This window comes from Chlorocebus sabaeus, chromosome 4 (genome assembly GCF_047675955.1).
Source record: "Chlorocebus sabaeus isolate Y175 chromosome 4, mChlSab1.0.hap1, whole genome shotgun sequence".
Lineage (NCBI taxonomy): Eukaryota > Metazoa > Chordata > Mammalia > Primates > Cercopithecidae > Chlorocebus > Chlorocebus sabaeus.
The window spans coordinates 89,256,882-89,279,142 of record NC_132907.1 but is presented as its reverse complement, the minus strand read 5'-3'; the positions used below and the strand labels follow the sequence as shown (position 1 = coordinate 89,279,142).

General features: G+C 42.1%; 1 long non-coding RNA gene across 1 annotated transcript; it reads right to left on the bottom strand.

Annotated features, from left to right (window-relative positions):
* Nucleotides 1-5,231: 5,231 nt before the first annotated feature.
* Nucleotides 5,232-13,691, bottom strand: LOC119620814 (uncharacterized). The gene is made up of 2 exons (XR_005237363.2): nt 13,584-13,691; nt 5,232-5,555 (listed from the first exon to the last, which is right to left on the bottom strand). It is a non-coding gene; the product is annotated as an uncharacterized lncRNA (long non-coding RNA).
* Nucleotides 13,692-22,261: the final 8,570 nt, after the last annotated feature.

The following is a 22,261-nucleotide window of genomic DNA, read 5'->3' as shown; positions in this document are numbered from 1 at the left end:
CAAGCTGGTGATAGTCTCTCCATAGGGAAGGGTGGATGTCTTGGATGTCATGAGAAATTGAAATAGGAAACAGTCTCAACTTTCTAAATGGCTAAAAAATGAGCATGTCCTACTGAAACTAATGGAAAAGATGGGAAACCTGTTTGACAAAGTGTTCAAGGGTGAGACGGGAGATTTGATAAGCTAAGAATGTGTCCAGAGGTGAGGCAAAAGACAGCGAAGTTAATTTCTTGCTTATGAATGGAAGTGAGATGTGCACCACGATTACCCTAATGTGGGGTAATCATTCATAAGCACATCTGCATTTGCCTGCTGTAGATTCTTAACAATTGTCCCTTCTGCACAGAGCTATAGCTGCCAGGGGTCCTGTCCTGCCTGGCTATGGCATTAGGATTTTAGCACTCACAGTAGAGAACACAGGAGAAGGTCATCCTTGCCCAAAGACTTGCTCCAGCTTGTTTGCTCCACATTTAGCCGGCATAAATGTACAAGAGATCAACTGGGTTGTTGACTAAGGAGGAAAATTCCTATCATAAAGAATAAAACTATCCAGGCATGGTGGCTCATGCCTGTAATCCCAGCATTATGGGAGGCCGAGGCAGATGGATCACTTGAGGTCAGGAGTTCGAGACCAGCCTGGCCAACATGGTCAAACCCCATCTCTACTAAAAATACAAAAATTAGCTGGCTGTGGTGGCAGGTGCCTATAATCCCAACTACTCGGGAGGCTGAGGCACGAGAATCGCTTGAACCTGGGAGGCAGAGGTTGCAGTGAGATGAGACGGCACCACTGAACTTCAGCCTGGGTGATAGAACGAGACTCAGTTTCAAAAAAATAAAAAATAAATAAATAAAACGAAAGAGTCAACACTTTAGAGCAAGTTATAGATATGGGAGTGGAAGGGGAATATGTCAAAAACACCTTCAAGGAGTCACGTTGAATCATTGATAGTGGTAATACCATTAAGAAAATTAGAAAAAGATCTATACAGAACCTGTCTGGAGAGGCCCCTGACAAAGCGTTGCTTATATGTGTCGACTGATGCCACGGACATCCAAGCAGATGATAGGAGCAGAAGGTTAAAGAAGTTAAAGGTAAAGGAGTAAAATCCAAGGAGAGAAAGAAATAAGCCAACACTTAACCCATGTATGAAGCCTGGGTGTCGAGAGAGAGAACTGACTCCTAAGTTTAGGTCCTGTTTATCATTAAAAAAGCTAGACTCACACCAAGTGTTATAAATGTTACGAAGAAAATCCTACAGGAGCACAAATGAGGAAGTGATTCCTTCTGGGTGGGAGGCAGTCAAAATTTAGCTGACTCTTGAAGGATGAATGACAGATATGAGGACAGATCCAGGCTGAACCTCAGGAGGGAGCTTCCAGCAGAAGCTGCGATGTGATGTGATGCCAGCTGTAGAGGCAGGAAGCCGGGGGCGGCTCATGCTGCCAGCCTCTGGGGTCTGAGGAGGGCACACAGAAAAGCAACTTGGTTGCTTTTGGATAAATGTCACCAGATCAGATGAGAGACAGGGACTTGGCTCTGGTACTAATTTTTGTGAAGTAATGGATCTGTTTGTTTATGGTGCTAAGAGAGGCAGAGGGCTTTGATGAGAACTGAAGGTTTTTTGGAACGAAGCAACAAGGTGATAAGGATGATAGACAGGGAGATGAAGAAAGAGTCCTCCTCCTCTCCAGAAGGGTTTCTGTGGGAGCTCATGGCAGTGGGAGCTCATGGCAGAGTGATAATAAGAGCACAGCCAGCCCCGTGGCAAAGGGGAGGGCGAGGGAGAGGCACACAGGCTCGGGGACAGAGCAATTGCCAGACGAACGAAACAAGGTGAAACTGAAGACAGCTCCCAGTTGTTGAGCCTAAACGTCAGAATCATGGTGAGGAGCACAGATGGTTTAAGAAACAACAAGGAAAGACTCGGTCTTGTATTGGACATGAATACAAGGCATTGCTGGGACACCTAGATGCACACCGGGAGCCAGCTGAAGGAAGGTAGAGAGAAAGTTGAAACTGCACTCGAGATGGGAGAGTTGAAGCCACAGATCTTAGATGGGTGGTTCTCAGACTTCAGCCCACCGCCGCAGCACCTGGAGGGCTCCTTACAGCACAGACTGCTGGACCCACACCCAGAGCTTCTCAGCCAGCAGGGCTGGGAGGAAATTGGCACTTCCTGTGCAGGAGATACTGGTGCTGCTAGTTGTCTGGAGACCACACTTTAGAACTACTGCCTTAAAAGTCACTGAGGAGGCAGTGGCTCAAAGTGTGGTCTCCGGACAACTAGCAGCACCAGTTCTTTCTATGGGGAAGGAATTGAAAAGAACTGAAATAAAAACAGGCCCCCGCCCTCAAGAGGGCGGGAAAAAAAGTCAGCCTTCTTCCCCTGAGAGTCTGGTTTAGTTGGCCTGGGCCCAGATGATGTCATCGGTATTTTTATTGCTCTCCAGGTGGTTCTGACATGCTTCCAGGGTTGAGAAACACTGATTAAGGAGGAGAAAAGAAAGTAATTTATTTAAAAATTTTTAAAAGAAGCAGACAAAAAGCCCACTTTTTTGTGGCACTGATCTAATTCTCTTTTCTTTCCTCAGGAAAAGCAGTTGAAACACCATTAGTTAACAGATTGCCCAATGAAGTCGATGACAACTGTGGTAAGAAATTACTCACTATCGGCCGGGCGCGGTGGCTCAAGCCTGTAATCCCAGCACTTAGGGAGGCCGAGACGGGTGGATCACGAGGTCAGGAGATCGAGACCATCCTGGCTAACACGGTGAAACCCCGTCTCTACTAAAAATACAAAAAACTAGCCGGGCGAGGTGGCGGGCGCCTATAGTCCCAGCTACTCCGGAGGCTGAGGCAGGAGAATGGCGTGAACCCGGGAGGCGGAACTGGCAGTGAGCTGAGATCCGGCCACTGCACTCCAGTCCGGGCTACAGAGCAAGACTCCGTCTCAAAAAAAATAAAATAAAATAAGAAATTACTCACTATCACAGTGTCTCCAAGAGATGAACAGTGGATGATGCTTCCAAAGCACAGATGTCCCTCTCCTCCTCAACCTTCTTTCCCCAGAAAGATGTCAACACCGTGGAGATTGTGCCACGAAGGCACCTGGTGTGGCATTGCAATAGATGAATGCCAATTATTAAGGGCAATTGCCCAAATATTAAGGGCAATTCCACAATTTTTGGAACAAATAAATGGATTTAACTTGAAGTTGAGTTTAATTTGATTTCAAGAAAGATTATATTTCTGGTCCTCCTATGATCATGTACTAAGAATTATTTAACTGCAGATACAATTATCTTTAGAACTAGAAGGACTCATTTTAGAATTAAAATGAATGACAACCCAGACAGATAAAGTCGAGTCGTGATCATCCCACTGCGGAGGCAGAGCCAGTGCTGGCCATCCCCTGACCACCCCAACACACTCCAGGTCTCACACATTTAATCTCTGTCTCTGCCAAGGGAGTTTTTTCTTTCCATTTATTCTTAGAAACAATTAAGGGAGTTTTAAGTTGAATACGTGCTGCCAAATTGAATCCAAGGAAACTAAAGTCAAATGCATTAGCAAACACTTAATGTCCTCTCCATTTTGACATTTCTCCCTCAATTCTGATTTCTGAGTAAGGGCTGTTCAGATGAATAAAAACATATTTTCAGAAATCTGAGCTCATAAGACCTACAGGACTGTGAAGTCGCAGACTGTGCGCTTTCAGCAGTCAGTAACTCTGCTGGGTTGAATTGGCATGTTTCAAACTATGTATTTTTGTTAAAAAGGGTGTGTAAATGCACTTACGAAATAAGTTGTACTCTTTCCTAGTAATTTATAGTTGCCTTCACAGTACCCAGTTCCCAATTTCACACCAAGCCCTGCTGAGGATATGAGAGTAATAAAAAGGGGAGCCCTGGCTCTTCCGCTCCTGCAGTGTCTTTCCTGGAAGTGGACTGCAAGAAGAGCTTCTTCAGCCACCTTCTTCCTGCAGACAACCTCCATGAATTTGCTTTAGAAGAAGGCTTCAATTTGAAGAAAGTCAAATAAAACCAGGTAGGCTATCATTACCGTAGATGCAAAAGAAGGTGAACCCAGATTCAGATCTTAAGTCAGCCATTCTGCAGGGAACTCTTAGGTGTCCAAGTCAGAGGCTCTATTCAGACTACCTCATCAGTATTGGTTCCTTAGTTGTTGCAGATATACCACACTCATGCACGCTGTTAATAATAAAAGGGGAACTGGAGAGGAGGGGGTGGTGTATATGAGAACTCTGTACTTTCTGTGTAATTTTTCTATAAACTAAAATTGCTCTAAAAATGAAGTTTATTCAGAAACAACAACAACAAAAATCATCTATCCTGAGTAAATATTACATAAGATTTATCTACGTTTTTACCTACTTGTTCAAATGTGCTGACCTTCACTGAAAATCTTTTATTCATTTTGAACATTCTTTTCACTCCATTGAAACGCAGTCCTCTTGGTAATTTTGTTTTGTGCTGTATACCCAGTGTATTCTACATCGGCGAAAGCTTTAGGGTAAGTTTCCCAGCCAACCAACCCCACTAAATGCCCGCATGCTGAAAGTGTAGTAAAATAGTCTCTTTAACATCACAGGTTTCAATTGCACAGGTTTTTGTATGTGGATTTTTTTTCAATCAATATTTTGGAACAATTTTGGAGGTTTTCAACAATTTTTAAAAACTCACAAATGAATTGTGTAGCCTAGAAATATTTTTACAATTACAAAATGTTAGATATGTTATGAACGCATAAAATGTACACATTAATCTACTGTTTATGTTATCAGTAAGGCTTCCAGTCAACAGTAGGCTATTAGTGATTCAGGTTTTGAGGAGTCAAAAGTTATGCATGGATTTTTTTTCTATGTAGGCATTGGCTTCCTTAATCCCCTGCTGTTCCAGGGTGACCTGTACACATTTATTTTTCTCTCTCTCTGTCTCTCTCTCATACACACACACACACACGCATCCACACACAGGCACATCCACATTACCAGAAGCCACATCAAAGAAAATTAAATGGAAAATCTCAGCAAATGGTATGAGTTGGGACTCTAGGATATTTATTTTTAAAATAGTATTGAATGTTGTGTATGTGATAATTCAAAGAATAAAATGACTAACATAAAATGTGAAGAGGCATATTAAACGAATTCATTTTAGCCTATTTAACTGGAGTCACAAGAAGGAATTTTTAAAGACTACTCATATATGCCCCTTTTTTATTAGCCCTAATATAATAGAGATAGCATTTAAATTTCTGTTAGATTCCATATTTCACAATTGATTATCAAGTGTTAGACTCCTAAGTAGGGGCTCTATAGACTCAACTTTCTCTTTTTTTCCAAGATGGGATTTCTCTGCTCATCAGGTCATTGTGTTTGCAATTGATCCATGGAGACAGCAACATCTGCGAAGCTTCCATGCCACGGGGCTTCCACCTTCACATGTATCCCTCAAAGGTATCCTGCAACCACCCCATCCATCCAAGTACTCAGTTGTAGGATTCAAAAGCAAATTGCAGGGTTTGTTGCCTGGCAGAGAAGCATAGACACAAAGCATGAGAGCAAAATCTATGAGTTGACCATATCAGAAAGAGATAGCTAAGAATACCAGCTAAGAAATAAGCAATAAACTTAAACAGTAGGCTTCTGAGTAGACATAGCAAGTGCTGGGTAGAGATGACAGCTTCGTGTCCTGTTAGAGCTAAGTCAGAAAGCTGGGTCGAAGTGAATGTGAGGGAGCAAAAGGCCATTAAAATATTTAAGGAGCAGCTCCAATATTTTTAAAACGTGAAGGAAAACTTGCAAGCAATCTCCGGGACTGGAGGGAGAGAAATGCAAAGCCCCCTGAGCCTGCTCCACAATTATCTTACGCATTCCAATAACGGACATGCTGCTGAATGTTATGACTATTTGTTTATTGTCGACTGTTCTTGGCACTGCCCAGTGTAGCCAAAGACTCCTTGCCTGCAATAAAGGCTTACTCAGACAATAAACCAGGGAGAAAGAAAACTGTCCTTGAGAATAACGGCATTTCAGAGGGAAAGGAATTCCACCAGAGGCAAAGAAACCCCCATGCACCGCAGAATTCGAGCTCAATATCTCCTATGTCTATCTGTGAAAGCCGTCATGGAACCCCAGGGCAGGAGGGGGTGGTACACAATGGTTTGTGTTGTAATTCCCTGTTTTCAGACACATTTTTCTGAAAGCATAAACTTTGCTGGCTAGGATTGTATAAACCTAGTGGGATTTTTTACTTCTTCTTGGAAGGCATTTGTCTCTTAGCATCATAAAACTTAACAGTCTGCTTTTCATGGTAACAGTGTGGCCTTGTAGTCCCTGATCCTAAGTGTGTATGTGTATAATGTATAATTTCCCTTTGTTTCCTCTGAATTCTCCCTCTCCATCCTTTGTCAGTCTAAATGGACTTTAGTCTCTAATTTCTCTCTCTATTTTCTCCAGCAATGTACTAATTTTGCTTCTCAATTACTACTGTGCCTGGCTTTGAGGTTGCCATTTTAATTTTAGCAAATGCTTGGATTTATGAGAACCATCAAAACGGCGAGATCACTGGGCTCATTGCCCTTCCTGGGACTCTCTTTTCACTTTGGTGTTGACTGTGTTAGTGATTTTATATCAGACCAATCCATGAACCCTTCATTTTAAACCAGGAGCCCAAGGGAAACGAATAATACCACCAGAGAGAAATGAGAACTCCAAAGCTATTATTAAATGAAAACATACTCTCTCTTAGACCTGGCAATCTGTACTAAGACATTCAGATTGCGTATCTAAATGTTATTCAACACACTCACAGCCATAGTCCTTTGATGGCACTAAGGCGGTACTTAAAAAGGAGCAGGTTCCATGTCAGCATTCCCAGCATCATCCCAGATAATCAAGACCATGCATCCTCTTCAGGATCCTGTTTCCCTGGCTGCTTCTCACCCCTGAGCCTCACTGCCTCACTGTGCTCTTCACTACTCTTTCACTAACGTGCAGAAACAATGTTTTTCTTTCCAGTGCCTTTAAAATGTGGCCAAATTCTCCACCAAACTTCAGGAATTATTCATTACCTCACGTCTTTTATCCAGAACAACAGCTGAGCATGTGTTTCAGTGAGCTGAATATTCTGGCCCAGCCCTGCCGTGTCATGCCCGAATGACCATTTTTTAAAATGCCAAAAACGAGGAAAGATAAAACACTTCTAGGGCCATTTTGAGAGCTCAGCCCTGTGACCCTTCTCAGCCTCCTCTGACCCTTCTTTCTTTCTCCCGCATGCTCTGTGCTCTGCCTGTGTCTGGTCAGCCTCCTTCTTGACACTGATGCAATTCCATGACCCAGAACATTGGCCTGGCTTCCCGCTGCCCAGGACAGGAGGGGACACCTGGAAGTGTGTATAAGGCAGCTCTTCTAAGGTGGAGGGAGGTAGGAGGAAGCAAGGTAGATGGAAGAACCCCTCCCTCCCTCTCCAGAATTTTCTGAGGTGCGATCCCTCCCATCAGCTCTCCTGGAGAAGTCCTGTGGACCATAGGGCCACCTGCTGAGAGGCTGGTGGGTCTCCTAGGAGTGCCTGGAGCGGGGCAATGCTGGACATCACAACATTTCTGCTTCACAGTGCTCCTGTCTCACCTCCCTTATCCTCCACCTTCACCACCTCATGAAGGACTGGCACCTACTTCTCCCCCCAGGCTCTGCTTTGTGGGGGACACAGGCTGGCTGAAATGTCCTTCCTGCAGGACATGAAGGTCAGCCTTGGAGAGCTCGAGGGACATGAGCATCAAGCTGTCCAGCAGTGTAGAAACATGCACACTTCTCTGAGCTTCTGAGTGTCCCAACCTGTTGTCAAGTTTGGGGTGGAAAAAGGATGACTGACGATGAGACAGGAACCTCAGAGCCTGTCAGTCACCAGGAAAGCAAGTAGACTTCTCCTCTGAGGAGCAGAGAGGAGAACCACCTGTGTAGCCTCTTTCTCAGGTTTAACTTCGTTGGAATAAAAGCTGCATATGGCACTGTGTATTGATCAGAGTTCTTTAGAGGAACAGAACTAATAGGATAGATGTGTCTAAAAAGAGGAGTTTATTAAGGAATATTGATTCACACTATCACAAGGTGAAGTCCCACAATAGGCTGTCTGCAAGCTGAAGGGCAAGAAAGTCAATCCAAGTCCCAGAACCCCAAAAGTAGGGAAGCTGACAATGCAGCCTTCAGTCTGTGGTCAAAGGCCCAAGAGTCCCAAAGCTGAAGAACTTGGAGTCCCATGTTCATGGGCAGGAAGCATCCACCACAGGAGAAAGATGTAGGCTGGGAGACTAAATCAGTCTAGTCTTTCCATGTTCTTCTGCCTACTTTTATCCTGGCCATGCTGGCAGCTGATTAGATTATGCCCACACAGATTGAAGGTGGGTCTGCCTCTCCCAGCCCACTGAGTCAAATGTTAATCTCCTTTGGCAACACCCTCACAGACACACCCAGGAACAGTACTTTACATCTTTCAATCCAATCAAGTTGATACTCAATATTAGCCATCACACACTATGACATCCAAGTCTTGACCCATTGAAATTCAACCCTTTTAGACAAAAACTCACTTCCTGATTACAGCCCTTTCTTCCTGCACAGCTCAGGGAACAGAGGAGGCGAGTGAGAGGGTATCTTCAGGAGGAAGATGCCCTGGCTCTAAGCTTCTTCTCTGGAGCTGGGGCTCAGTCAAAATAAAGTGGTAGTGTCGGTCCTGCTGGCTGGCTTTGTGTTCCCAAGTGTTTTACCATGTACAAAGAAATGCAGAGAGGTGTACCTATAGAGCAACCCAGTCAGATTTGTTTCCAGCCTGAAATCTCTGGGGACAGGCCTGCAGACTCTTTTGTACTCATTGCATTTTCCTTGTCCCCTTTCTATTCCGGTGAGTCCCTCAGATCCAGATCTTTCAGGATCCAGTTCTAATGCCCTTCTGCAGACAGGGTTCCCCGACACCTTTTCTATTCTGGTGGCATTGCTGCCATCACTGTTGTGTGGATGGAGGTCCTGCCTTCTGCCTTCCGTGCTGTGTCATCCTCCTTTCTAATGTGTCATTATTGTCCCCTATCCTGCACTGTCTGAGCTTGTCACTCTGGTATGGATGGATTTTTAAACCCCTTTTGCTCCTGATGGATGCGAAGTTACTTGTGTCAAGTAAATGATCTGGATTAATTTAAGAGTTGCAGAGTTTGTATCTATTCCTGACAGTGGTGTCATCTGTCACTTTTTAATGTAGTTAAATATCTTACCCTTGTAGGGAGATGCTGAACCTAAATCTATGAATCACTGTCCATCCACAGAGGTGCTGGGGAATCACGTTGATAGCCACACAACAGTACTGGTGCTCAGTGAAGGGCAGCCATGTGGCAGCAACTTCACAGAGCATTGTAAACATAATGTCACTCAGCAGAAACAAGTTGTCTTGTTGGTGTGCAGTTCCCCATGCAATGCACTTAATTGTGTCCCATGAAATTCATAAATTAAACCCCCAATCTCCAATGTGATGGTATTGGGAGGTGGGACGCTGGGATTTAATTGTGTTTACATGGGGTCCCGAGAGTGGGATTCTGATACATTGGATTTGTGTCCCTGCCCAAATCTCTTGTCCAGTTGGAGGACAGACCTGGTGGTAGGTGATTGGATCATGGAGGCGAATTTCTCCCTTGCTATTCTCATGATAGTGAGTGAGTTCTCATGAGATCTGATGGTTTAAAACTGTGTGGCACTTCCTCCCGACTCTTTCTCTCCTGCTGCCATGTGAAGAAAGTGCTTGCTTCCCCTTCACCTTCCACCATGATTGTAAGTTTCCTGAGGCCTCCCAGTCATGCTTCCTGTTAAGCCTGCAGAACTATGAGTCCATTAAACTTTTTTCTTCATCAATTACCCAGTTTCAGGTGGTTCTTTATAGCAGTGTGAGAATGGATTAAATACAGGTACCCATGACAGAATTAGTGCCCTTATAAGACGAGACTTTGGAGAGCTCACCCTGTCCGTTCCCACAAGCAAGAAAGACCCATAAGCAAGAAGGTGGCTGTGAGCAAAAGCCAGGAAGAGCCCTCACCAGAAACCAACCAAACTGGCACCCTGATCTCAGACTTCCAGCCTCCAGAACTCTGAGAAAATGCAATTCAGTTGTTTAAGCCCACAGCCTATGGGATTTTGTTATGACTGCCAGAACTGACTAAAATAGCTTGTCTCTCAGATGAGGAACTGAAGCGCCAAGAGGTTAATGAACCTCTCCTAGACATACAACCAAAGATGGAAGGGGTTGAAACTTTCATCTATTTCAGTTGACATACAACCAACCAATTAAGTTGAAGATGATAGAAGCATTCAATTTCTAGATAGCCTAAATAAAATTACCTGAATTTCTAGATGACTGAGTCCCATTTATTTATAAACTTTTAAAAGAAACTTTAAAAAATTCTCAATCTCATTATTTTCTTACTTTAAAATTTTTCTCATTGAAATAATGTTAAATTTATAGAAGAGTAGCAAAGATACTACAGAGAGTTCCAAGTATCTGCCACCCAGCTGCCTCTAATGTCATCAGTTTACATACGTTGGGGTTCAGAAAACAATGCCTCAAAGTACAGTGCTTTGACCTGCTGGCCTCTTTGAACTAAAGGAGTGGCCCCAGAACTAAGGTCTCTATGACCCCGTGTACAAGACTCTTGTCCCTCTGCCACTTCAGAAATACAGGCAAGATGACCTTATCTGAGGTTCACTTCCTGAACTAAGGGAAGTTCCTCTGGAAGTAATGCAGTTGTCAAGAGCCTGCTTCTTATAATTTCATAAAACAACGAAGATTAACTCATGGGAGAAGAGACTAGATTGGACATCACACCCACAGCCCAGATAGACTGTCCCAGGCATTTGTCTGTTCTTCAAGTCCACTCATCTCCCCTGAAAATCATTTACTTTTCTTCTAACAGTGCCTAGAGCCCCTGCTTCTGTTTCCGCTATGAAAAAGGTTATGTAAGTCTCATCGGATTGTTAGGTATTGTGATGTCTCCAAGCACCTAATAAATTTATGTCTTATCTCCTGTTAATCAGTTCATTTCAGTTCATTTCTCAGACTCAAGTATCAAACCTCAGCAGGGGAGAGAGAGGGTTCTCTTGCCCCAACATATAATTTATTGTTGTGTATTTATCAAAAATAAAAAAAAATTATATGAGTGCAGTACTAGTAACTAAATTCCAGACTTCATTCAGACTTCAGCAGTCTTTCCACAGAACACACCCTTCTGTCCAGTGCAGGATTCCACATCACCAGGGTGGTTTCCTGGGCACGAAGACCAAGCAGTGCCAGGACCCGGCCAATTCTTCAAGTTGCATTTATTCATGTTACCTTCATCTCCTCTGATTGTGGCAACTTCTCAGTCTTCCTCGTATTTGACAGTTTTGAAGACTGCTTGTCAGGTGTTTTCTTGAATATTCCTCAACTTGGATTTATTTAATGTCTTGTCATGATTAGACTGGAGTTATGGATTTTTGGTAAGATGCCATAATTTTTTTTACATTAACTTCATACATGAAAACAAATTACTTAAAATTATTTTAACAAATAGAGAACTCTGGCAAAACTATCATATATCAAATGAACCCTGTTCTTTGCAAAGTATGCCATTTCTGTTTTGATTGGTGAGACAATAAATATTTATGGATACATTCAGCCTCTGCTGATTTGTTTTTGCTGAACTAAATTACACATAGTGTAGAATTAAATAGTTTAAAGTGTAACCATTTTAAGTGTACAGTTCAGAGGCAGTTAGTACATTTATTTATGAAGTAAATAGGCAGATAATATAGGAGAAGAATTACATCATGATTCAAAATTAACTTTAAAGTACAATATTTAGTTGTTCATTCTTTTCTTTCCACAATGTGCAAATTATGTCTCATTATCCTCAGAAAAAACTGGACATCCATTTGCCAGTTATGTATATGTGTGTGTTTGTGTACATATGCATATGTGTATATATGTATATACATGTGCACATATATGTATATACAGGTATATATGTATACATGTATATATATGTATGTGTGTGTACATGTATATGTACATATATATATGATGGTCATATACACCATCAAATGAGTTGCCAGGCTGCTTGTAGAAAATGTTTTCTAGTATCCATGTGAGCAGAACTTTGGTTTATAAACTTTAGTTTGTAAAGAGAAAAAGCAATACTTATTCAAGGGGAGCAACATGAAAGCATTTGTTAAATGGCATGCTGCTTGTCCTAGGCACTTCTCTCATGAATCCTTCCACCACCCACCACACCTTTGGAACTTTCCAAATGTAAATGCATAATGTTATAATTTACTTAATTTTTCATTTTTTCTAACATGTATTAATGAAAAAAAAAAAGAGCTAAACTCTGTAAAATACTTGAAGAGGTTTATTCTGAGCCAAATATGAGTGACCCTGGCCCAGGACACAACCTTCAGAGATCTTGAGAACACGCCAAGGTGGTCAGGTTACAGCTTGATTCTACACATTTTAGGGAGGCAGAAGTTACAGGCAAAGACATATATTGATAAGTTATTGATAAAGACATACATTGATAAAGACATACATTGGTAAGTTTTACATTTAGTTAGCCTGGAAAGGCAGAACATCTAGAAGCAAGGGGACTCATAGGTCATAGGTTGAATTTAAAGATTTTCGGATTGGCAATTGGTTGAAAGAGTTAAGCTTTGCTGAAAGCTTTGTAGTCAGCAGAAAGACATACTTGAGTTAAGATAAGGGAGGTTGTAGAAGCCAAGGTTCTTGTCATGTCGATGAAGCCTTCAGTTAGCAGACTTCAGAGACAATACACGGTAAATGTCTCTTTTCCAACCTTAAAAGGTGTCAGACTCTGTGGAAAAGATCTAGTAAGGGAAGGAGATTCTCTACAAAATGCAAATTTCCCTCACAAGAGAAGGCGATGCAGAGCCCTTCCAAAATATGTCAAAGAAATATTAATATATAGTGTGGTAAAATACTTTGATTTCCTTCAGGATCTGTTTTCTGTCATGCGATGCTATACCAGAGTCAGGATGGAATTCGAATTTGGTATCTTGTTGTTACAAAGAGTCCGTTTATCAGTCGGAAGATCTCCATTTCAGTATCAATGCTGATCTGTTGTGCCTAAATTCCTAAAGGGAGGAGGGCATAATAATGCATGTCTGGCTGCCTTTTCCGTCATGACCTGAACTGGTTTTTGAAGTTTCTTTGGGATTCCCTTGGCCAAGAAGGGAGGTCCGTTCAGTTGGCTGGGCGGCTTAGAATTTTAGTTTTCGTTTATGTATGCCTAGCTAGAATACATGAAAGTTTGCAAGCAGAAGCCACAGAAATTCACCTTTAGAATCCTAAATCGAGTATATCATTTTGTAAATAATATCTTAACAGATACTGATCCCTTACAGTGACCCTCAGGAAAGCTCTCCTTTGTCTGTTAAGCCTGTGCTGTCCAGTGCTGGACTTCCCTCACAGGGAGCTGCAGATTCCCTAGCAGAATAAAGGCTAGGACTATTCTGCTCCAAGAAACTCACCTTGCTTGGTCCAATCCTGCATTTCTGGAACTTGTTTGATCACAGATATCTTGGATCAAGAAACAACTGTTAGCATGCCCTTTGGGAGGGCATGATCCTAAAAAGTTTCTTGTGTAGAATAGAAACTGGTTACTGATCAGGATGTTTTAAAGCACCAAAATAGTTTTGTTTTTGTCTTTGTTCTTTTTCATCTGTGATAAACAACCCCCAAAAGGCATGTGAAACACAATGAAAAGGTGCTTAGCACAGCTTGGTCATGTGGAGAGCACTCAAAAGCTAACTGCAAGGGCATCCCAGGGACAAAATCAGCACTTATATCATGCACCTGTGACTTTGGTTATGTTAACTAAAATCCTGGTTACTCACTTTTCAAGTTACCCCCAAGACAAGAGTGATCCTTGATGGTCAGAAATGGTAGAGAGGAAATTGGGTGTTTGCCAAAAGAAATGTGCAAACATGAAACAAACATGTGCTAATTGTTAATGCTTGGATTGTCAACCTAAGGGCATTCTTTAATGCACTGAAAGGAAACCAGAGTATAAACGAGGTGATTCCCTTGCATTTCCTCATTCCCTAGTGGGAGGAAAAAAAAGCAAGCATAAGCCATGTGCTTAACATAAGGATTCATTGTTAAGGACCTTCTTAACCTCAAAAGGCAGCCTGTGCCAGTGATGATTTCCCTCCAGGAGGTTAGGATATTCATGCACAGAAAGCTGGTGTTCCAGGGGAGTGGAGGGGTGGAGAATCATTGTGAAAGTGGTAAATTTTTAACTCCTGGCCAAAACAGTGTGATGAAGATAGTCCTCTCTTGAGCGCGATGACCCCTAGCTGTCAATAGCAAGCGTGTCCTCCACATCCATGGCCAAAGAAACCCCTTGAGTAAAATAGGACACAAAACTCTGAGAACCTGAAAAGGGTCCCTGGGGAAGACAGGAGCATCCTTCAGGGGATGCTTGATGACAGCAGAGACTCTGAGCCAGGAGAACCCATCCAACCCCAGCATGGCCTGGTGCTCTCCAGCTGTGACCGCCACTTAACACCTCTTTGTCATAATTCATCCTCATCTGTAGGTAAGGATAATAACAGTATTATTACCAGAAAGGGGTCCTGATCCAGACCCTAAAAGAGGGATCTTGCATCTCATGTAAGAAAGAATTTGAGACGAAGCCATAAAATAAAGAACAAACAAGTTTATCAGGAAAGTGAGGAAGGATGGCTACTCCATAGGCAGAGCAGGGTGTTCCCAAAAATAAGAGGAGGAGGGCACCCACCCTAGGTATAATGCTTGTTTATGTACAGGATAACAACAACAACAACAAATCATGGGAGATGGGCTCTACTACAAGAGTTTGTGATAAAGGATTAATTTTCATTAATTATTATATCTTGCATGAATCAATATTGTTATCTTTAAAGCAAAATTAGGAATGCTTTTGTTCTCAAGATATCAGAATATCAGGACATTCCTGAGCCTGGGTCTGTTTAGTAAACATTATTAATCTGTTCTCTTAGCTGCAAACATCCAGAGGCTAGGAATGCCAGACTCCTGGGAATGCAGCCCAACCAGTCCCAGCTTCATTTTCCCTAGCCTTCATTCAAGATGGAGTCACTCTGGTTCGAATGCCTCTGACACATTCTCCTTTAAAGGGTGACTGGTGGTGATTAAAGAATTAATAAACAGAATCTCCGGCACAGAGTGTGTGCTGTAGGACTGTTACCCGGAGTTGATCATCAGAATGGAGGGTGTTGTGTTCCTGGTACACTTAGGAGCAATGTGTCCAGGTCTGACTTTAAGATTCTCTGGATAATTAGGGTTGCTCTTAACCTGCCTAGAGTAACCTGATAGGGAGAAGAGAACACAACAGCAGTGGACCTCATGGGAAAGAAGGGAGAACTTGAACTTCACACATCGCTGCTCTTCCATTCACTGCCATTGCCCCACACGTGCTCCAGGCCTTGCTGGCTCTGAGGAGATGCTGGCATACAAGCTGGGGGCCTCAGGATGAGCTTTTCTACCCATGCAATGAGTGGGAAGTTGCATAGACAGGAAGCAGGACCACTGAACCTTTAATCACCGAACAGGGGCTGCTGTGGGTGACGTCACCACCATGCTGGTCACTTCTGTTTATTTTTCAGTATTTATTTAAAATGTTGGCTTTGGACAAGCTGCTTCAGTATGTTCAACTTTGGAAAAAGTCGATACTTTAGAAAATTATTTTTATAAGCCAGAGTGTCAGATGAGCAACCTGGGCAACATGGCAACAAAAAATATAAAAATTAGCCAGGTGTGCTGGCACACATCTGTAGTCCCAGCTACTCCAGAGGCTGAAGTGGGAGGATCGCTTGAGCCCAAGAGGTCAAGGCTGCAGTGAGCCATGATTGCGCCACTGTACTCCAGTCTGGATGACAGTGAGATCCTGTCTCAAAAAAAAAAAAAAATTGAGAACACCCCAGGGAATATGGGGACCGTTTTCTCTCTCTTTTCCTCTCTGTCTCTCCACAGTAGAGTGGCTGTGTATTTGTGTGTGTATTGTGTGTTTGTGTGGGGAGAGCTACTATATCTGTTCAGGCAAGATTGCCACAACCTCCACTTTTAGCACAGGGTGAGCTGGTCTGCGGCCATACCCCAGCCAAGATCCTCAGTGTGGCTCCACCACCCTGGGAGCTAAGGCGTTCACTCTGCTTGGAAGAAGGGGGAATCTCTCGGCTGGAGAGAAATTGAAGTCCCAGGATAATATATAGCAGGGAGGCTCAAAAGGAATTTGACAGACTACAGCAGTGTGTGGTGTTAACCTCAGTTACTCGGTGATGAGTGTGGTCACTGGAACAGTAGAAATACCACTTGGGGTCAGAAATAAGTTATGTAAAGAGTGAACAATTAACCAAGGTCGAGAGTTGGTTTGAGCAACACAGGTCACCCAGGCATTGTCCCATCAGCTCTGGGTCAGGTAGGATGTTATTTCACAGCGTCCGTCACTGCTCATCATGCAAAAGGGAGACCAGTTTGCTTCATCACATCTTGGCTGTCTTATGTCCTCAGTTTCACTCCCATGTGCCTGCAGGCTTCATGTAAAACCCAGTATGAAAACCGGCAATGTGCCGAGGGACTTGGACACTTAAATCTACAAGCTGAGCATGCGTATTTCAGTTCTTGATGTCCAAGAAGAAACAATGGTAGTTAGTACACTGACAGTGAGCAAAGTAATAGCATTCAAAACAGCTACCCTATTATGATGACAAACTAATAAGGAACACATCAATTCATTAACGTGGGAAGAGTTAACATGTGAATACCAATATAAATAAAGAAAAAACATATTGCTCTTACTTCAACTATTAACAAGGCTTGAAAAAGTAAACATTAATTCCTTCTGTCATTTTAGGAAATTATTGTCCCCTTTGTGTCCTAAGATACGTATTCTTATCTCATCTTTATAGATAACTGTGAGTCATTCTGGACCTGAGTTTTAGTCTTCTAACCTGGAAGTCACATATAGGAGAGTTAATCACTCCTTCTGTACCTAGGAGTAGTAGACTTGGGTTAAACAAAACTGATATGCATTTCTTTTTCACGACAAGCTGGCCAGGAGATGGCAGGCTACCGGATGGGCTTTGCAGGATTTTCGGAGGTTCCTGATCTCTGAGGATGGCACCCTCCTCAGCTCTCTGCACATAATTACCAGTTCATTGTCCAAGATTGTCACTAGTGCTCCAGCCATTGTATCTTTTTCCATCCAGCAAGAAGGAGGCAGAAAAGAGGATTCTTCCTCTGAGGACATTACCTGTTTCTGCTGTGCTTATATTCTGCCAGCTAGAACTGATCTCTTGACATCAACGAGCTTCAGCAAAAACTGGAAAATGTAGTCTTTATTCAGTGTGGCCCCTGTGCCCAACTTAGAATAAAAAACAGGGGGTCTTATTACTCAGCAAGAGGGGAAAACCGCTACTGGGAGCTGCTGGGCCAGCTCAGTCATGTTCATTCATCTTATGAGATGAGTAGATTGTTCAAGTGTTCACGGATGTGAAACTCATCTTGTGCTACAAGTTCTTTATATGTTTCCGGGTTATTTGGAGCCATGACTGTGTAGGAAACTAGAATATTTCTCTTCAAAATATGTGTGAACCAAAAAAGTAAAAGTCACAAAATCTGTCCGTCCTTCACTCCCCCGCACCATCACACCATCACCTCTCAATCTTCTGACTCTCCCAAAGCGCAGGACAAAACTTCTCTGAAATGTCCATATCTACCGAGAAACCAGGCATGTCAGAGGGAAACACAATTGCCTTCCCTGAAATTTCATTAACCGGAAAAGATTAAAACTCGTGTCACAGAGGAAGAGACTGAAAATTAAAGACCACACCCAGATCCCTTGAGCTTTTTCAGTTCACGGGTCTCTTTCAATTCCCAAAAATAATTGTTCACAAGATGATGTCTGCCCCATGGGTCCATTCATTCTCCCCAAAGGTCATTTGCTCCTACAACCCCATCTCCCTTTTTCCTGTGATGAAGTGCATGTAAGAATCCATACCCCATTGGGTTATTGGGTAACCACATTCCTGTGATTTCTCCATTCTATGCACATTAAAATAAGTTTGTACCTCATGGACATGGTTTGGCTGTGTCCACACCCAAATCTCATCTTGACTTGTAGTATCCATAATCCCCACATGTGGTGGGAGGGACCTGGTGAAAGGTAATTGAACCATGGGGCAGTTAAGTACTCCCATGCTGGCCTCGTGATAGTGAGTTCTCACAAGATCTGATGGTTTTATGAGGGGCTTTTCCTCCTTTCCTTAGCACTTCTTCTTGCTGCTGCCATGTGAAGAAGGATGTGTTTGCTTCCCCCTCCATCATGATTGTTAAGTTTCCTGAGGCCTCCCCAGCCATGCTGAACTGTGAGTCAATTAAACATCTTTCCTTTATAAATTACCTAGTCCGGGATATGCCTTTATTAGCAGCATGAGAACAGACTAATACAGACGTTTTTTCCTATTAATCTGCCTTTTGTGGGTTGATTTTCAACCAACCTTCAGAGGGTAAAGGGGAATCTTTCCCTTCACTCCCACAGATTTGGCACAGTGAGCAGGGTAGACCCAAACCACTCTGCTCTTCTGGAAGCCACAGTCAAGGGAACCCAGGATATGACAAAGAAACAAAAAAAAGATGATAAGTTCTCACACTCCCAGTCTCTGTCTCTGTGAAATCTTTCTCTCTGTGAAATGTCATCACTACACATCTCTTTTTCCCTTCCAAATTTAAGATTAATGAGAGAAAAGCATTGTATGGCTAGTCTTAGGGGTAGCAACTCTGGTATACTTTTGGTATGAATATTTATATGGTCTGAACCTTTTCCTTCCAGAAATAGTCTTCGTTTTTCTTTTGTCTTTGTCTTCTTGTCATTTTGTTGTAAAGAGGGATGCCTTAGGAAAACCTGATAAGGTTTCCCTTCATCTTGATTTATACCCTGAGTACCTGGCTTTTGTAACCAAGTGAGAAGTTTCTCCCCCTCGTCTCTGCCAGCTGGGAGCATGACTTCAGATTTCATCTAGTGACCATTCTGAAAGGACTGGGAATCTCGAGACATATAAAATTGTAAGCAGCACTCTTTGTTCTGAATGTGCCAAGCTCTCAGGAGACTTTGTCTTAATAAGTTCCATCTCTATTGTCTGGCTAGTACTGGAAAAGTTCAGTCCCAGAAGTGCCCGCCTGGCAGCCCAGGTGAGCAGGCCTGTTACTGGAGCCACCTCCACATGCCCCTGCATCCATGTGATTCTGAGACAGAGGCATCACTCACACTATGCCATCCTTAACTACCCAGGGCAGCAAAGTCCTTTTGCTTTCTTAGCCTGGAATTTTTGAGGATCGTAAGGACTGCCCCTTCTATGCCCTCTCCAGGAATGCCTCTTGTTTATATAGTAAAAACGTATCCTAAGCCTGGAAAGTGACCTCCTGGTCTTTCTGTAAAGAGGCTTATTAGATTGAGTCACTATTGAAATAAGTATGCCACTGGAAGATCTAATCATCTGTGACCAGAAGATAAATTATTTGCATTAGAAGACCCCTATATTTTAAAAATATTATAGAAATCTTTCATTCTAAGCAAGGTCTTATTTATATTTATGGAAGGATCAAGTTAAAAGAAAGATGCATAATAATGTCATGACTAGCCTTAAAATTCTCTTGACAAAACGGAAGAACAAAAATCTAACCTGAAACAATAGTTAAAATCCTTGAATGTTCCAACTGTCTTCTTTGGATTCCCTGAGGGATTTGTAAAAAAAGGCACCTACCCTTAGACCAGTGGTTAAAACTGGACACTTATACTGCTGTAGCCTGAATGCGGTTCAATTCCCTGATTCCCTTTCGGGAAGCCAGTCCCTTGGAAACATAAGCCCTTTACTCAGGGGATAAAAAGAAAGCATTTATGAGAATTAGTTTAAACTATTTGTATGTTCCTTGACCTTTGGGATACCCATTTATTATCATTCTTTCTTCCTCCAGCGATAGCTTTTGATTTCCTATTTGTTTTACTGTTTGTCTCTTTGAATTTTCCATCCATTAGTGTACAAGCTTGTTGGGTTTTTGAGTACAGGTAGCCAACCAAAAAGGTGAGAGCCCTGGAGAATATGGCCAGAGATGTGGGCCGCTCCCCATTTGCCACCAGCAAACCTTCCCTTCTTTCAGCCATCATTGTGAGGGGTCTGGATCTTCAAAAGCCTGCAGCTTTTGCTTCCTTTTTAGAGACCTTGGTTAACCCCATAAAGGGCTTCTTGGTTTTAGTATCACATGTGCTTATTTGTTTTAGTTTTCAGTCATTTGTTTAGGTATACCTCTGGCTGAAAGCTTTGGTTTATATCTAGAGTGCGATAGTATCTTTTTTCTCATTTATTTTTCTTCCTCTAATGGGTCGAAGAGACATGCCTCCCACCACCTCTGGTATCTGAATTGGTGAACAGATAAGCTGGGATCCTCCCAGACAGGGGACTGGGTGGGGGAACATTGCACTCACAGCTGCCATTCCTTTGGCTCCAGCAGAGGTCAGCTGCTTGTGTGACAGAAGGTTTTCTACTCGTATATTTAAAAGAATTTTTTAGAGCTCTACAGTCAAATGTCAGCTTAATTAAGAGCTCTGATTCTTTTGTGATCCCTTTTAAATACTATATCTTCAGTGGGAATGTCTTAGTCAACTAGACAAATTTTTTTCTAAGCCTTGTTAACTAGAACATTACTGACCTTTTGGAAAGCTTAACATCTCCCCGAATTGGCTTTTCTAAGACTTGTTCTGATTCTTTTTCATGTTTTGTTTTCCAGAGTTTATACAACTTTTTTTTTTTTGAAGTTATCTATTACTCGCAGTAATTTGGTATACTTTTGTAAACAGAATCAAAGCATTTATCATTCTTTCTACCTGATCCCTCCAGAATTTAGAAGCTATTCATGGATATTTTTTATGACACTATAGTTATTTGCATATATTAAATATGAATCTGTTTTCTTCTGTAGCAGGACACAATTAGAAACACTGGTTATTTTACCACAGATTAGAATGGAATATCATATTTTCATATGTGAACAGACTGCTTTGAGGGATTGAGGTTAACCTTCATGGAACCAATAAAAAGCCTCTTAGAAAGACTGGCCTGGCACCTTTTCTACACAGTTTTCTTACAAGATTACTGACACCATAGTTAAGTAAATAATGTCATTTTCTGACAGGCCTGGGAACCTCAGGATACTTGGAAGACCTCAAGAAGAGAGTAATTAACCCAACTTAAACAGGCAGTATGGGGCAAGTCAAATCTTTGGGTTGGCTACTTATTCTAGAGAAGCTTCTAATGGTTTGATTTGAGATTGCTTATGAAAAAGTTTCAACAAACCCAACTTAGCAAAGTTCTGTATCATACATCACTATCCTTGCTGAACTTATGTATATAAATAATCAGAACAAAGACTAATTTTGCAAATAAATTGGTCTTACTGTGATTATCTTTGGTAAAAATGAAGAGACTAGAAAAAGAAAAATCACGTTTCAGAAAAAATAAAAAACTGTAGTGCACTTGTTTGATTCTAGCCTCGTCAGTTTGTTTTTGAGTTTTTGTCTTTAAAAAAAAATCTGGATTGCAATCCTGAATTTGTAGTTTCTTCCAATATCTGGGCTTGCTTGACCCTCCAGACTAATGTTTTCCATTTTTCTCCCACCATTCTGGCTTGGAATCACTAAAAAATTTTTCCTGAAGTTGAAGCTAGTCAACTTAGCTTTTTAAAAAAATCACTTCGAATTTTGTTTTAAACTGTTGTCTGTTTGTAGGTCCCATTTAATTCCCTAAAAGAATCATTCACAAGATAATTTCTGTCTTCTGGGTCTGTTCATTCCCTTGAAGATCACTTGCTCCTACACCTTTCAGCTTCCCTTCCCCTAGGAAGATGAAGACATAAACATTCGTACCCTATTGAGTTACTGAGTGACCATATTCCTGGGACTCCCCCATGCTAAGCACTTGAAATAAATTTGTATGCCTCTTTTCTCCTATTAAGCTTCCATTTGTCATTTGATTTTCAGTGAACCTTCAGAAAGTAAAGAGTAAACATTCCCGAGGCCCCACAGCTGGATGCTTGTTTTCTGCTTTTCTGATACTTGAGCTGTTTCTAAAAACACCGCATCTTAACATGCATTGAA